The sequence below is a fragment of the Varroa destructor genome, unplaced genomic scaffold, assembly GCF_002443255.2.
Source record: "Varroa destructor unplaced genomic scaffold, Vdes_3.0 BEIS01000001.1, whole genome shotgun sequence".
NCBI lineage: Eukaryota > Metazoa > Arthropoda > Arachnida > Mesostigmata > Varroidae > Varroa > Varroa destructor.
The window spans coordinates 53917951-53935692 of record NW_019211454.1 but is presented as its reverse complement, the minus strand read 5'-3'; the positions used below and the strand labels follow the sequence as shown (position 1 = coordinate 53935692).

General features: G+C 40.4%; 1 long non-coding RNA gene across 1 annotated transcript; it reads left to right on the top strand.

The window, feature by feature from the left end:
• The first annotated feature begins 494 nt into the window (after positions 1 to 494).
• LOC111251654 (uncharacterized) lies at positions 495 to 17363 on the top strand. The gene is made up of 10 exons (XR_002673903.2): positions 495 to 551; positions 787 to 897; positions 1823 to 1972; positions 2789 to 3165; positions 8107 to 8806; positions 9328 to 9531; positions 9942 to 10058; positions 13702 to 13840; positions 15248 to 15648; positions 15760 to 17363. It is a non-coding gene; the product is annotated as an uncharacterized LOC111251654 (long non-coding RNA).
• The last annotated feature ends 379 nt before the right edge of the window (positions 17364 to 17742 follow it).

Sequence of the window (17742 nt, the reverse complement as noted above, 5' to 3'; positions counted from 1 at the left end):
ATCTGCTTTTCCTCAGTCTGCAGTTTGGAGTTTGCCTAATACTCTTGTTCGCCGAACGTGGAATACGGCTGCGATAAAGGTCTACCCACTCATGAGCTGATCACATAACCTGTACAATTGGGTGGTTGCGTTCTAATCCTACCTAATGCCTATATAAGGATCTCAAAGTACGAACACGCAAAGCAAACGTGTTGTTCAACGAGGCTAGAAAGCTATAAGAATTACGGTTGTTTAGGGCGGACAGCTCTGATTCATGTTACTTACGTCTGTTAATTCATGACGGTCGTCTTCCCCCTAATACTGTTGGCCAGCAATTTGACTGTCTACTTTTTTCGCTTGAAAATTAAATTGTGAAAACTCCATATTTGAGACCTACATTAGTCTAGGACGTTGCCAAACACTAACAAATAAAAAAAAAAAGCGACGGTGTAGGCAACTTTAGAGCAATCTAAGAAAACATATTTGAATACATATAAAAACCATGCCCTTTAAGGACTTTTGAAGGCATACCCTGCACTGATAAAGGATGTCTGTGTAGTTGCAAAAACGAGGTGATGTCAAAACCACACAAAAGTTTTTACACTTATCTTCGTATGTAAAAATGACGACATTGTATTAACGTACTGTACTTCGTAGATAAAGATTATACTGATCCAAAAATGGTGAAGCACTGAAATGTAGCTCAAACTTGTGCGTACATACATTTTTATGTATTTTAATAGTAATCGAGGTAGCAGTATATACTCTACATTGTTCGCTATTGAATAAATATTTTCGTTTCCTAAGCATTGCTTCAAATGGCTGGTCGCTCCCGTCACGAAACGAGGTCTGTCTGCGCTCAGTTTTGTACCTAAATCACCGCGTGTCCGTCTTTAGGTTTGGTAGGCGATCACCACGGTACGTCACTACTGGGATAAAAGTAATGGCGGTTATCCGCAGCTGACTTTACCATCTAGATACAGTGATTTAATTGCTCTTATACCACAATAGTTTAGTGAATAACAAGCCCATTAAAGGCAAGGTCGAACTGATATAACGGCAATGATTCTTTTCGTTTTGGAAAATTGGAAAAATCACCCTATATGATTATTTCCACTAAAAAGCATCGAATAATTAACTCAAACGAAAGAAACATACAGGATAAGTAACAATACGATTTCGCCAACGCATGTTTCGTGTCACGAATCGAAATTCTATTTGCTTCAACTATCTGCTCAGATTTCGTATTCACGGCCTAGTCCACCAAACCTCCAGACACGAAAGCCTGTCGTTTAGGTAGAATAGCCTCCTGTGGTTGTCCAACTTCCTAGTCCCGTTCGAGGGGCGTGGAAGGTAGCTAACTGTTCATACGCTCTACGGGATTCTATTGACTAATTTTACCATTTACTGGTTAACGCTACTAAGGGTACTATGCAGCACCCGTAGTGTGCATATCAGTTTTGAGTTGCGTATACCGTCAGGTATAACCCTGGAATTCTATTATATTTTGGCTACCCGGCCGATTACAGAACAAAGTTGAACTCAGTAAACTAACAGTTTCCGTGTTTGAAACAAAAGTAGAATTTTTATTTTAGTCTCCCAATTAACAAATCTGCCGACTAGCATACACTTGAATATAAAAATATATAACATTACTTTTTGTAGGTTTGAGCTGGTCTAAATTGATTGTGTATGCAAGGTGTCTTGCTTGCTAGTCTGCCATTACAAGTTATAGCGTGATCTAGATGACTAAGGTACACTTAGCTTCAATATGAAGTGTTTGACCAGCGAACAGTGTAATTCAACTGAAGCTATTAATCTACCCATGAGGTCTATTTTTCAGAGCTCTTTGGGTTCTGGCTGTTGCCTTTGCATGTAGCCTCATCCTGTTGGGGCTTCATAAGGCGCTGTCAGTCATCTCCCAAACAGAAGAACCAGCTGAGACTGTTTTACTTCCAAAGCAAACTTGCAAACAAAAGTTGAGTGTTTTACAGTGAGTCATAGTGATTTTTAACTCGTTCTCTCGTTTTAACTCGTAAGGTTCTTTTATATATATCGTAGTTATCAAAAAAGTGACTCCGATTACAGGTAAGAGATAAAATCACCTTTTTAGCCAAGGTTACACAAGGTTTGCATACGAAGTTGTCGATTTCTGCATGAAGTGAGATCCGTATTCTTAATCTGGTCTGAATCAGATTTTTTGATACGTTACATGCATTGAACAGATCTTTATTGAAACGTTGATTAGCAGTGCGGGTTATTCGTTAATTGTGTTATACGATAACGGCTTTCAGTAGAACGTCTCTTTTTTATGAAGGTAAACTGCTGTAAATAGAGATTATATCGTTAGAGCAAATATGGTAGAGCCTTCTGGAGGTTTCAAAGAAACAGTTATGGTTAATTAATAGCTTCATAACCTCGAAAGCAAGCCTGGTTTTGTTTCTCTTGCTTTTGTGTTGGTCTGAAAAGAAATCAAAGGACTCCTGTTATCTCTCCAAAGCTTACTCTACATTCGGCAAATTCCACACAGTTGTTTTGTTAATCTATATATATATATATATATATATATATATATATATATATATATATATATATATATATATGCATATAACAAACTTCGTAAGAAACATCGAACAAGCACTCCGTCCAAGCTGATTAACTAGGCACAAGCAACAGACCTTGATAGAATCCAGTTATCTAAAGGCCCAGTCTACCGTCGATCGCACAGTGAACGATATCTGTTTGACATAAGAAAGTGCCGATTGGTACACTTTTGAAAAGATTAACATAAAATTAATCTCTTTTCCAGCCGTTTCCGGTGAGGCTTATGCAGATCCAAAACTCGGAAGGGTAAACATTGCGGCAATTCACGAACAAATGCGGATACTCACTTTCAGTTAGGCTTCCGGCTTGGAGTGCAGTTGGAGCTTGCTGGATGGAGCTAAGCAAACCCAGGCTTCACGGCAAAATTGGATACCCTTTCTGTTGGAAATTGCAACATATTAACATTTGCTACCGCCCTTCTTATGTGCGAGCTCTTCGTTGAACGTATCTATCTCTTGTGCTTCCCGCAATGTACCATTGATAAGCGTTAGTTCTGCTTGACATATCGGACTGCTATTGAGGATACCTAGAAAAGTTTACATGATTTAGTGCGTCTGTCATATTCGAGATTCAAAGGATTAGGTAAGTCTGAATTCGATAGCAAGACAAGGAACTAATATTTGCCTTCATGCCAGTATTCACCGAATGTGTTGTTCAGCTGATGGCGTTGGTGATGGTGACTGATGGAAGTATTGTTATTGTCCTGGAGGCCATAGGCTCACAACGTGTCCTTTATTTCGCTATTTGCTGCCTTGAAAAGCTCCAAACTGTGGAGTAAAGCGAGGTACGCACCTGTACGGCTGTAAGTTAAAGCCCATAGATGCGTACACACGCAGACACATATTGTAATGTACCGTCATTATCAAGTCTGGTGGCCAAGCAAGGGTTGAATTATGCATCAAGATTTGAAATCCGTTTGTGTTTGGCCTTTTTTGAATCGTGCTTCGCCAAGTAGAAGGAGCCATCGGCGATACAAACGAAAACCGCAAGGCTATATTATTTACAACCAAGAACAACGGAGCCTATGGGAAATTTCTGGTCTTTCAGACTCAGCAGGGTCCGCGTACGGCCGCTCTTTCTCGTGCTTCTTCTCGCACCATTTTCTCAACCACCTTGGAAGTAGAACGAACAAGACCGCACACTTTGCTCTATTAGGAGTGTAATGTTGATTCAAGGCAGTGGTCGATTTCAATGTAAAGAGGGCGTTTCAAAGGAAATGTACTCATAGTTTGAATGACTGTAATTTAGCTTTTATTAACACATACGCAGTAAATATATGGATTGCAGAATGTCCTACATGAAATCGGTAACTTTTTCACCTACAACAAGTTCTTACCAAGTTAGCCAATTCACTGTCTACGGCGGTGGAATGTTGATTCAACAAACTTCAATTTAATAATGTTCCTTATTCAATTGTAGCTCTCGGGCGTAGACCGTATCCATAAGGTTTCCCAAAAAAGGTCTATTGGCGCCAAGCCAAAAAGGCAGGTATTCTACGGTAGATGCCCAACCAGTCTGTTTGGAAAATTTTCATCAAAATGTGCAGGTTTTCCGCTCTGTCGGATAAAATTTTCCATCTTCGCCAGAGTTCTTTCGAATACGCGATAAAACAAATCTTTTCAGTAAATTCCAGTGACTGAAATCAGTCATTGCTCTGTTAAAAAAATGGTCCGGTTGATCCATTGCTTGAAATGTCGCACCATACCGTAAGACCTAATCAATTTAGATTGTGTTCCTGCGTAACATATGAATTTCCATCTGCCCAGTAAGAGCAACCATGTTCATTAATTGTACCCTTTGGGGGTAGCTTCATCGCTTCAAACAATCGTCCCCGAAAACTATGCACCCTGTCCATACTTTTCTAAGTGCCACTATTCGTGAGATTTGTTCTTGACTACGGATCATCGCCATTGATAGCATGTATTATTATTATTATTTACTGCCTCTTAACATGCGATGTACATTTAATTTACTGATATTAAACTTGATAGATAGTGTGACAAATTTCTGGAATGTTTCGCTACATCTTGCCAGTACTGGCTGGTAAAGCTCGTCGATGCTCTTGGTCTTACAGAACATTGTCTTTAGCCACCCCGAACAGTTCCTGGGTAGACCCATTTCAAACAACCTTTTAATTGCAAGTGCCATAGGTAGGGATGCCCGAAACTCCCTGCGATATGGTTTTTGCACCTTTACTACATTTCGTAATTCTAGTTCTAAACACACTCTCTTTATTCAAAACTTCATCTTAGGCCACTAATCATTTATATAATTATATCCCGATAAGATATGACCCGTTGTGCAGTCTATACATTTTTAGGATTTCTGGGCTGCTGCCTGTTCCAAATTCAACTCGACTAGAAATAAAGCTGAAATCGCGATAAATAGTATTTAAATAAACATAATCATTATAAGTAACACTTCTAGCCTTTATCGTAATAAAATTATGAAGCAGAATGGAAGTAACGCAAAAAATTACTGACCTTCAAAGCATGCAGTCTTGCGTCTGCGTAAAGGTACTCCAATAATTATACTACGTCTTCTATTGTTAAACCTCAGCTGTCAAGTGGCACCCACGCCCACCCGCCGCAGCTGATCTTATCTACATGTGACTTTAGAGTCACCTAGCTAGATAAACGATGAGTACTCTTTCGACAATCTTATCTATATATTACGCTTAGTTTACTACTTCGATAGGGTAAATTGTTGTAAAACAGGTGGAACCAACCCATTTAGCAGCGCGGTTATATGACGTTTATGTGTATAGCATTTTGTTTTTTATCGCAACTTCAGTAATAAACCCTGCTAGAACTGCAATCAGGTTATGTAGTATAGTAAAAAAATCGGAAACGTGCTCTAGAAACCCATACTTTACGGGGTACAGCCCTGTGCAGAAATGAGTTGAAAAGCGGATTAATTGACAATAGGTTTTCTATATAGGATTTTGTATTTATTTCTGTAGTTTACGTTTGAAACGTGTTTATATATACATCTCTAAGTGTAAAATGTGTATATATATATACACATTACGGCGCTTACCGATATTAAGTTTTACGTATTTCCATCAGTTCGGCTATATGGCAGTGCCAGGTTGCGCGAATGAATCGCATTTGTAATGGCAGTAGCGTATCATCAGTATTATTCGTGATAGAAAAGAACGAATCGTTGAAGTCGAGTCGCCTGGAGAAATAGTCACTGCGGCACTGAAACCTGTGGCGACGTTCTTTTGGAGCATCTGTGGGACATGTCTTGTGGCTACCGAAGCTGCTATTTCTTAATTATTCTAGAATTCCGGTTACAGAGGTAGGAAGCCACAGCTGATCCCATGGGAGCACCGAATCCATTGTAGGTTGCATCAAGGCGTAGAGTGAGCTCAAGACTCGTTTATATAAGCGGTTTTTGCGATAGGTACCATTTCGCGGAATACTACGTATGCTTACAAAGTGATGATGAGGACCTGTACGTGTTCATTCAGTCAAGAAGGATTTTTATTTAACCGTGTCGCCGGCGAACTTCAGGCCCAAGCCAGAGCTATACCTGGCCGCCAGGAACATCGATGCATAGGTAAAAGCGAGCCTCTAGCAGGGTCAGCTGAAACTCTCCGTAGATCAAATATCTGTGTTCCATGCGCAAAAACATTTTCAAAGCAAGCGCCTCCACGCTAACACGAGCCAACTTCGATGAGTTAACGTGAAATGGAATAAATACGCCTTTTCAAATACGGGGCCGGAAAGCCGTATCACGGCTAATGTCAAAAGTACGCAGTAGCTGGACCACAGTTGTTGGAACGCAGTAGTAGTCCAAAGGAAATTTTCGCCAGATGACAGAGCAGCAGACGTGTTTTTATGTACATACTCGGCAATGAGCTTCTGCTTCTAATCAAAGAAAGCCCTAGCACATCAGCGTTACGGATTGCCTGAGTTTAAATAAAAGCAGCGGTCATGTTCTCTCAGCTGAATAGAACGGGTGGGAATTTCGAAAAACTGCGTAGCGGATTCGAAGCTCTCTTTTTCAGTTTGTATACAGACACGTTAGGGTGATAGTGGTTTAGTGCGAAAGTCGTCGACGATTGAAGCATCGGACGCGTCTATTTCTATGTTCGCTTTAATTTGCAAAAACCTGCGCAGGTATTTCCGTAGCTGTTGCTATTAGTGGCATGTGTAATATATGGTGTCGGGCAAGAATACTACTTTCATAGTTTGAAAAAACTTGTTTGACAATTTAGAAGTTGTAATTTTTTCTTTAACTTTTATCTATACCACATCTTACCCTTGTGTCTTTTAATCATGACTAAATCAAATTGATAAATTACTTTTTCCAATTAGAAAAGACATACTTTAAAGTTAAGGTGACAGGAATAAATATTAATATTGGACGGTCTTGAACTTAAACAGTTGAACAGTCATAAAGCAACCTCCGGAAGAGCTAAAAAGGCAACAGTTGTGTTATGTATCTGGAAGCAGTCACGTGTATCTTTTGCCAGCAGACGACTAGTAGCAATGGTCTCCGACGGTAGGTAACCTTCTCAAAAGTTTTTTCTAGTGGAAGGCAGAGTACACTAATCATAGGACGCTAATCATAGAAGCCCCATAAATACCGAAGCGGGAGCAATGAAGGGTCCCGTTAAGATGTGTTACCATGAGTTAACGGTTTCACTAGTAGTTGTTCTAATTGGAGATTCGGGAACGGCTAAGCTTGCGGTGACCGACCTGTCGAGTCTTGTGCCACTCAAGCATAACCTAAGAACTGGAATACATTATCTCAGTGTAATGAAAAACCGATCACCTTGTCCGATAATCGATCCATTTCCCTATTGCGTAGCCAGGTGCCCGTATTCTGCCGCCATAAAGGGCTCCCGATTCAACCTGCTTCATAGATATTCCTTTATTCGTTTGGGCTTCGGGAAAGACAGCGGTAGGTAACCGGATGGATGCGCAAGTCGGCAGGTTGCTGAGCATAGGGACTATAAATAATCGCACTCTGTCACATACGATCCACTCGCATTCACGGCTATTTGTTCAAGACTCGTTATACACCAGCAGGAGTGTGGACAGGGGTCAGAATAGCCAGTAAGAACGAAGATACTAAAGGACATAGCTGAATTGCAACTACAGTAAGCAGCTCTCGTACAAATTTACCACTTCAGCTAGTCGAAGTGGCGCAATAACTGTCCAGTAGAAGCTAGAAATACTGGCCTAGAGAGAAAGACGAAAGTTTTCCTGGTACGTTTGGCAGAGGTGGCGCTTTCGTTTTCTAGACTCTGCCCGCACGGCAGTGGTGATACAAGCAGTGGTAAACTTTAACAGACCTAGTCATGTGGAATAATGCTTGCGAGGTATACTGGCTCCTTATGATGTACACGGGCATATTAATGCAAGCTATTTCGCAGGGATACGCTTACTGTTTTTGGCGAATTATTCGTTCATAAATTAAATATGTCAATTATTCCATAGAATATACATGCGTGTAGGATGCGTCTTGCATGAAAAGCCCTTTTATCGAGCAAACTTTTTATTTTTTTAGAATTTTCAGATTCGTTAAGTGGGACATATCTCAGCTTTTGAGCGCTCAAGTAAACTAGTCTAATTATTCCGAGAATCACGCGTAAAGCAGATGGACACGGTTTCACTAACGCGAATCTGGCCAAGTACTGCACAGGCCAGTCCTGGACTAACGGCCCGAACTGGAGTCATTTGTTATCGAAATTTATGTTATTTAGCAGATCTTATGAAACAGAGACGATGAATGAACTTCTAGAAGTAGCTTCTCATACGATAGTAGTAACTTCAGTACTGGTTGACGAGGAATAGAATATAGCTCACAGGCGTATTTTGACTGAAGGCAATTTAGCTGTTAAATCTGATCAGATATAGTTAGAACCCTTTACTGACTATGCCGTATAGTTTATTCGATCTGTAGCCCGCGGGTTAAAATTGATTGGACCTTCGAATAAGGTTTCTTGGCATATACGCAAATCATCGGCCCGATATATCTAATAATAATAGTACCCGACTCGTACAGAGAGTGGCCAGTTCTTTAAGCACCGGTCAATGAAACGTGAAGGGAGACATTCAATAATCTTGAAGAAACTGGTTACCACACGCTCCTCGTTAGAGGATCATGCAGCTAACTGAGGAAGAGTCTTGGAAAAAGTGCATACAACGAATTAAAGCCTAAGCTTCATTGATACAGTCTAGAACGATGGCCCGCATCGAGCCTAAAAGTAAGTTGTCGATTCACAATATTGATATACAGTTCCCAATAAACCAGTTCATTGTCACTGAAATAAAATCACCAAATTTGGAATCCGAAAGCTTTGATTTGGTCGCCATGCTATATGAAAAATAAATGGAGCCGCTTTAGTATTTGCAATTTTCTGTTTCAAATTCATTTGACCGCGTCAGTCAGCAGGAACTACATTTTGACATATCTATAAACTCTATTACATAATCTGCCTTTCCTAGCCGGAACTGTGAACGGAATCACCTAGCTCGTATAAAGTACAGACATGCCAAAACAGATTCCACTATGTTCAGTGCTTGCTTGCAAACCCTGCAGCCCTCAAGAAATTCTCCCTCGCTCCTATAAAGATTACTATCGACCATGTAAGACCTAACGGGGTATCAGCACTTAAAGCCCCACTCCACTGACTGTACTCCTAATTTCAGTTGTATAATACTAATATATTGCGTTAACAACACTAATATCTGTTTCTTTTTTCTCAACATTATAATGTTGCTTTAGCTTCGCAGAACAGTAGAAATCTCTCACGAAACTCAGTGCCGCCACAACAAACCCTGCAAAGCTCCTATGCTGCCGAATGGTTTTTTCTATGTATACTGGAAGAACACGTTATCTTAACGGATTGAGCAATCTGTATCAGCATATGATTCAAGTGGGCAGACGATGGGGTGCAACCAAAAAAAAACCCCTCTCATCATATTGAAGGTACGTAAACACATAATTGCATTGTATACCCCCATAGAGGTTACGCTAATTCGGCCTAACGCAACTGCACCACCAAAAGTGAACGACTTTTAATGAGCCTATGCAACATACGTCCGAACCAGGACCGGCGCGCTACTATAGAAATCATAGACATACAGTTGAATTTTCACCTGTCAATTTCATACGATACCAGAATCTTTTTTGTGCTTGAGTGAATTCTGATGGAATCTGCCTCACGGTCAGCCAGGACCATTTGCCGACTCAATTTTGTCTTTCGTTTAACCACTTTTAGTGCGGTACCGAAAATATCTAGAGAGACGCTCGCAACACGAACTCAAGTCAGAACAAAGAAATCCTATTTTCCTGTAAAATATATTCACATATAATTAGCAGTCTATATTCTTATTCAGTGGCAAACCAGACAACAACAATGGACCTGAAGCGTCGTGACTCCACTCCAGCCTCTCTCTACCTGACTCCATGCTGCCTCAACGTAGCGCTTGCGACAGTATCGGTCTGACTCCGCCGTACGTATAAGATTTTTTAGTTAAATTTTGTCTTACTTGTAAGGCTAACTTTTTGTGCGTATCTATTGCAGGTTTGTGACCTTAGTGATTAACGCATTTATTTCGTGATAATATTTTACTTATACTAATACTTATAATAATATGCAGACTAAAGAGCCATTCTGGGTCTGGTTATGAGATTTAGAATTTTAAAAAAATTCATTGTTGACCCAAAATAATATTCAGAAAAACCAAAGAAAAAAATTAAAGGTTATCTACAGAATTAAAAAAGGCCGATATCATATGGCTATGATAACATAAGGCTATCATAGTACAAGTCAAACGTTAACTTGGCATTGAGCCTTTCAACGACGCCGGCTATATTTTGCAGCACACGACAGTGTCCAGGTTAGAGAAATGCCTAGCTATAACAAGCAGTGAGTCCTTGACTTTTTATCTGTGTTATCATGAACCAAAATGAAGTGCAAACCATTTAACAATACAATGCGGCCAATGCTTTGTTTCTAGGCTGCAAAGTAACTCCAATTAGAAAGTTGTGAGTAAACACTATTACTACATCGGACTTCCTCAGCATCAAGTAAGACACGACTCGGCCGAACTAATTATTGCTATTCATATTTGAACGGTTCTCTAATGAAAACAGTGTTTCGTTATTGTCACATAAAAGGACAATAAGCTACTTTTGCTTTAGTTTACTTTTTGTAATTAATACACCTCAGATTAGTAGCAGGAATGGCAACGTCTAGGGATATGCAGATTTAAACATTTCTATTTGAATCGCTGCCTACATATTGCATGTCTTGGATCCGAGTTTTACTTCCGATGTCGTTGTTCGGTATTCCATCAGAGGGCTGAATAAAACGGCTTACGTCTATGCTAGGGTTCGAACCTAGACGTGCAAATATGTTACCTACTAGGCTCTGTCAGTTTGCGACTGCTAGCGAAGTAATACGTCTCTCATATTTTACAGGCCGAAGCCCCATAGGCACCAATGACAAGCTCATGAATTAAGCACCACATCACTTACAAATGTACTCGGCCAATCTACAAAATACTTAAATCACAACCGTTGTTAAGGCAGTTAAATCTCATGCGCATTTTTTGTGTTTGTGCTGTTTGATGGTCTGACGCTTTGAGGTCGACATTTGAGTCACGTATAAAAAGCTCACCCTGTACATTCAGCTTGAAATTAAGAGAGAGCATGATATAGGCACGAAGTAATTGTTCACTTATATAAGGAGCTATAGATCTATCCCGTTCAACAAAGCTGCTCTGAAGTGTTTTACTTAGCAATCACCGTGCCCAGAATCAAAAATTATGTTCGGAGCGTTCATATCTACAACCTGTACATGTGGGTGGGCGCAATACATTGTATACCAATCAAAGAGATTAAAACAACTAGGACTACTAGAGGATATGTGCAGCCTTAAAAAACACGTAGTCTGCGACGCGAGGATAGGTTACCTAGTAGTATTGTCGTATCTACTACGGAAGGCGGCATAATTATTATGCATATTTGTTAAGCATTATGATGTCCACCGCTCTCCTGCATAGAGGCCGTCTTCTCAAGAATACGAACAACTGAAACTTTGTAAGTCTCTTTTGGGTAATTTGAGTTTTTTGAAAGCACAATTTTCAGCCGAGCTCCATTTACAAACCCTCTACAAACATTAAAATATCGCATAGATTCAAATGCTACTCCCTAATTTGCTAAAGCGCAACTGGAACGCGTTTGTAATCACCATTTTTCGTGTTTTTTGTACTGAATACAATGATAACTCCATGAGATCCTCTACCGGATCACACTGGTGTATTAGAATAGAAAGAACGGTCTAAGAGTTATCAACTTAGTCCTGCTAAACAGGCGGTAGCAGGCGGTGGAAAAATTTCCCCGAACTATAAAATTAAGATCTGATGGAAAAACCAAAAGTGCATTTTGGACATTCATTAAGGAAAGCTCAGTGTACGAAAAATTACCGCCGTTCGTTCGCCGAAAAATTACTTGTTTCGTTTCAAGAAAGTTTGTCTCTTCGGATATCTATTGCGAGAGATACTGTTAAGGGTGATAAATAAGATACCTATGCTGACAATTGTCGGTGCTCTTACCGATTATTTAGAAGCAGACATGTTATACACGGTTTGCATCTGTTATTGCCGTACTGGATTAGAGTTCCGTATGTTACTCAGGTACAAATTCCTGTCTATCTCCATTAAATAATGAATTTGTCAAGGAGCCCCTACATAAATCTAGTAATTTTACCCTTTACACAAAATATTTAAAATTGCTTCTCTATAATTATTAGATAGTTCTGTTAGCTATAAGGACAGCGTCACAGGCTCGTAGATATTAGAAGGAAGGCACTATTTTTAGTGTCATTAAGAAAGTTGAGATCAGGTTTATACCGCAATAATTTGGGTGGAAAAAATATAAAGTGTTCGTTTGCTTTTCGCTTGCGAACGAAACGGTTGAGTCTGAAGGAAGCCTATCTTTAGAAAAATACCATACCTTGTAAAGCCTAATAAAAAAAAAAACACGTCAGGTTAAGGTCCAATAAACGACCCACTTTGTATTGTAATCCAGCATATAAGATACACCCCCATTAAATTGTAGACACATGTACATGTTTCGTCATAATAAAATCTTCTCCTAAACATTGAACGTGCTTCTTCGGTGTGAAAATAAGATGTCGACTGTGTCCGGCCGTCGGCATCATTGAGCCACATCTATATTTTATCGGCCAGTTATGTATGTTATATAATACATTACAGAATAACCTTCAATGCGTTGTGTTAAATATTCATCTTCGAGGTAGGATAACAATGACTCTAGACTAATTATCATTATTCCTTTATGTACAACGCTAATTCTAATTAGAGCGCTACGTATGCACACCTGTACTTGTACAAATATACACGTGCAATTGAATGCTGAGTTTCCGCTTCCATTCTTCGTAGCCTCGGTACGTAGAGTCTTTCGTATGTCGGATTCAATGTCTATTGTATATGATGACCAATGCCAAATACGCATACGATTCTCAAAGGCAACAAGCATATCCAACCGACAAGTACCTTGATGTTAGAAATACTAGTTACTATGAAGTTAAATGTTTAAAGCCGACATTTAGCAACAGGTGGCCGAACTTGACGGAGATCTATAAAAGCTTTCTTTGAGCTGATGTTTACGAGCATACATTTACATCGTTGTTTGATCTAATATTCGTACATTTGAAAGCCGTGGAGATCGCTACAAAAAAAACACTGTGTAAACAGGGGCGGGTTCATCAGTTACCTATATAAATAACGATAAATATTACGAAAGCACGCTCGCATAGTTAGCGGATTATTTTGTAGTCATGTATTCTGAAACGCAACTCCACAAGGACGTCACGATAGATTAATACGTACGTGTTTTGCCAGCCAACATCAGCAAATAGTTTGTAGCTAAACTGCGTTGGGCACACAGATTTCGATAGGAATCCGTGTTTAATTGTACAGTACCACAAACCGCGTATCCGTTGTAGCGTATTCTCTTGAAAAAAATACTGATACATGCAATTATATGCAAACATTTAGCTATCAAGCATTTGGGGCTTGAAACAATTGTTTGTATACTGCCATTGACCATAAGTTATTCGAGTTCCAGGCATTCCCTGTTGAGGCTTTGCACACAACTAGAAACGTACATCCCGCACCGAATAAAATCTACTTGCCACACGCACACCCCTACTATGTACCGCAATACGACCGCTCTCGCCGTTGCCGAGGCCGTTTAGGATACGTCTGTAAGTAAAATAAACCAGCAAGTTCTTTGCATCATTAGATAAACGGCCAAAGCGTCGTCGCACCTCTTCAAATCCTGTAAACACCATTCCCTATAAGTTTGTTGAGTACGTTCGTGTATGGAAAGGGAGAAACAAGCCGCCTTCGCCGATAGGCCTGGGTTGGCTAACTATAAGAAAGCCTGAGACTATGGCTGTGTACTACTACGAATTGTGAGGATTATCGAAACGGAGCGAAGTTTCTGTAAATCAACCTATGTGAGGAGAAAATCTCCACGTGTCATGCAGATATTCGGTTGTTTTTCCCCATAGCCTGGAGATAGCGTCTGCGTAAATGGGTTGTCTGTCCAGTGACTATGTGCACTAGACGTAGTTTTTATGGAAGAGCTTGACATTAGTACTAAAACGTTTAAAAATCTTAGTGAGTTTTCTTTTGCTTTTACTAGTCTACCACGTAAATAAAAAAATTACGCACACTTATTTTTTAACTTAGAAAAAAACAAAAGTATCCATACGTAGGCCTTGCTTTTTTGGACTCAAATAATAGCATCTCAGTTTCTGGATGACACCGAAATGTACGGATAAAGAGTGACAGAATAGGGCAACTGACGAATCAGAGATGCTGCACGGTATTGTAAGTTTATATAGCGCGACCGGTAAACCCGTTTGAACGCTTATGGCAACAAGCTATTGGAGCGGTTTTAACACATTTCACTCAAGGAGCGTATGTGATAAATGAACGAACACAGGCAGAAAACATTACGAAACGAGAGAGGTGTTTGCATTATAATTGTTCTTTGCATGCAAACCCTTTCAATCAACTCTTCAACTCCACGGGTCATGTCAGAGCTCCACTAGGAAAGTTGCGACCGAATTCAAAACGAGGTAACATCTACGCAGTTTGTTGGCTGAGCCTCGTTCTGACTTCGTCGGCAACAGAACACAGTGCAATAGGGCTCACTTGACTTGTGTTGACGTCTCAAAGCACAAAATGCGAGAATTATTACCTCCCAACACACATTGTGAGCCCTCCATTACTTCCTTTTCGAAAGATTCACTATTTAAGTAGTTGGTTCGTCGTTGTTCAATGCTACGAAGTTTGTAATACGTTCCGCGGACACGAATTCGACAAAGCCTGTGAATCAACCCGTACAGAGCAGCGCTGGCTTTTAGAAACACGAGTACACAATATGAAAAGTTGTCAGCTGGTCTGAATAGCTGTCCTTTTAGTCGTGGCGTTTTCGTTAACTATGACAGACGCTAGAAACTGGACTGTTGTTGGATTTAAGTGACATTAACGGCAGCCGTACGTTTGTAACGAGCAGCATGAATATATACTGATTTGATAGCGAAATTTTATTTTAACGTGCCGTTCAATTATCGTGTTTGCTAACGTTAATTTTATTCCAGGGGCTCCAAAACCGATCAGACGGATACTCAGCGTATGAGGGCCTTTTTAAGTCTACATCAACTATATGCCAGTGGAATCTATTACGAAGCATGCAAGAACAGATAAACTCGCCGATTCTAGATGCGCTAGATAAATTCTACGAGTCCTTCTCTGATCTTGAAAAGGAACAGTTTCAATACGACATAGCTAAATGAACCTTCAGTCTGACGTGGCGACGAAAACAAGTTCAATACACTGTATATCAACTTCAGAAGAGTTTCTTTGGCCGTTCAACAGAACTCGAAAAAGATACAATTGACGGTCAGTTCGAGCTGAGACGTTAAAAAACCTAGCCTTGCAAGCTGGAACAACGCTATTATCGTCGAACGGATGCTGTCCCTGTTAAACTCGCAACATCAAGGTCTGATCCTTTTTCTCTGCCGAATACAGCCAGCAACGGAATTGCCTATTCCAACAGTTGTTGCTAGGTGTTCGAGTTCTTTGCTCACCTGATTGATTTCTATTTTTTCAGGGGCAGAAAAACGCATTCGAACGCCTCGTTGCGGTCGGGATCTACTTAACGTAGAGCCAGCAAACGGAAAAAGAGAAAAAGTAATGGCATCATTAGTAAGCATGTTCGGCTATGATCTCACTGTGTAATCCTCCACTGAACTTGACAATAGCATATTAATTAGAAAAAGACTGACACCAAGCTTTTTCGCACAATTTCGGAAGATGCACACAAGTTTCCGCCCAGCCAGCATCGTCGTATGCCAACCGGTATTCTTCATATTTGTTTTCAACTATTCCAATAGGAAAGTTGTACGGTAGTACATTTATTTTCGGAAAGGATCTACGAACACACAAAAATTATTTCTCGTCAATTAAACAATGACTTGTGCTAGCCTGTCGTAACCATGTTAGAGCTGACGGGATAAAGAAGTCCAGCTGGTCCTACTGGTCTGCACAGCAGAACAAAATGTCGCACAGAAGGACCCTGGAAAATGTTGAAGAGATGGTGTGCCGACAGCTTCCTCCTCTTCTCCATTTGGAGTGAGGCTGGCACCAGCACACGCGAAGGAAGAGATCGAAGACGCGCCAGAGCCGGATGGATGCCTCTGAGTAGTCTTGGGAAACGAGTACAGTAACTTGTGAGTAAAGGCAGGACGGAGGGATTGAGTGAAAAGAGTTGTGGGTGTTAACACGGACAATGAGGATGCCGACCCACGAATCAGTCCGCTTGGTACACATCTCACCTGTTGAGAAATAGCCGTTTGCCACGGAGTGGTCCCACTTAAACACGGAAAGTGAAAGGTGCCAAGCTCTACGGTTTATGAGGACGCAGAAAAGAAGTTCGAGGGTTTCAAGTAGGAGGAAGGGTAAAGGCGAACAATGGAACGGTGGTGAGGTGACGTTCGGGACTTTACTATAAGAACTTTGCGACTGGCAGGTGAGTATACAATGGCAAATGTAAGCCTGTTGGCTGGAGGTCCAAGCAACTTCCGTTCAGTGGGTGAACGTGAACGACGCCACTAAAGGCCAGACCAGCGACTACAGCCTTTTTCAATCACCAGCTACTATAACCGTCTTGTTATCAGCCACGCCTTATAATGGCTTGTGCTGTTTACGAGAAAAGTTGTGTTTTAAAACTATGCTGCTATGCTTAGCAGTGATATTTGCTGTGACATATATTGTTCACGAGCACGGGTGACACGCTACTCCGAATGCTGCTCTACTAGGACTTACTTGGGACGGATGTAGCTCGAACCTCCAACCTACTTTGTATTAGAAATTAGGGAAGGCAAATTAGCATGTAACGGCACTAGTAAAATATAATTCAAACATTTTGACAATATTTTCACATTAAAAATGCACTGAAATCCCTACACTTGCGCCGTATCAGTTTAATCGTGAGCGAAATGGTCCCTGGATGGCGAATGATATTTAGTTTATTAGATGATGAAAAATGTCTTCAATGTAAAGGCGTGTCTTTCTAGGCCTCGCGACGGCCTTAAGTTTGGCATGTATCGGACATGTCTGCTGACAGAGGCATTGCCCAATCGTGCCTCGGTCCACTCAAACATAACCACGTTTGAATTTTAATAAAGCTGTACTTGATTTGCGCGATTATACTTACCTTTTTCTGTTTTTAATATTTTAGGTGAGCATTGACGAGAACCCAAATCGCATATCCAAAGAAATGATTATCTATTCAAACAAGAGTCACTTTCAGGCTGTCAAAGTTACGATTTTCAGAATGCCAATTGTTGGCGCAAAAGCCTATACGTTAGATAGGCTTTTTTTTTTTATAACCCTTAGGAATGTAATATCCACAGGCATTAAAAGTTGCGTTTAACGTGTAAACATTTAAGACGCATACAATTATTCATCTACGTAGCATGCACGTACGTGCTACTTTGCAAAAACTCGCTTAGTCGATGCATGGTGCCTAACGTAGTATGAATGTCTGCAGGAAAATGCAGAGTTCCGTAAAACCCAACTCTTTACATAAGCA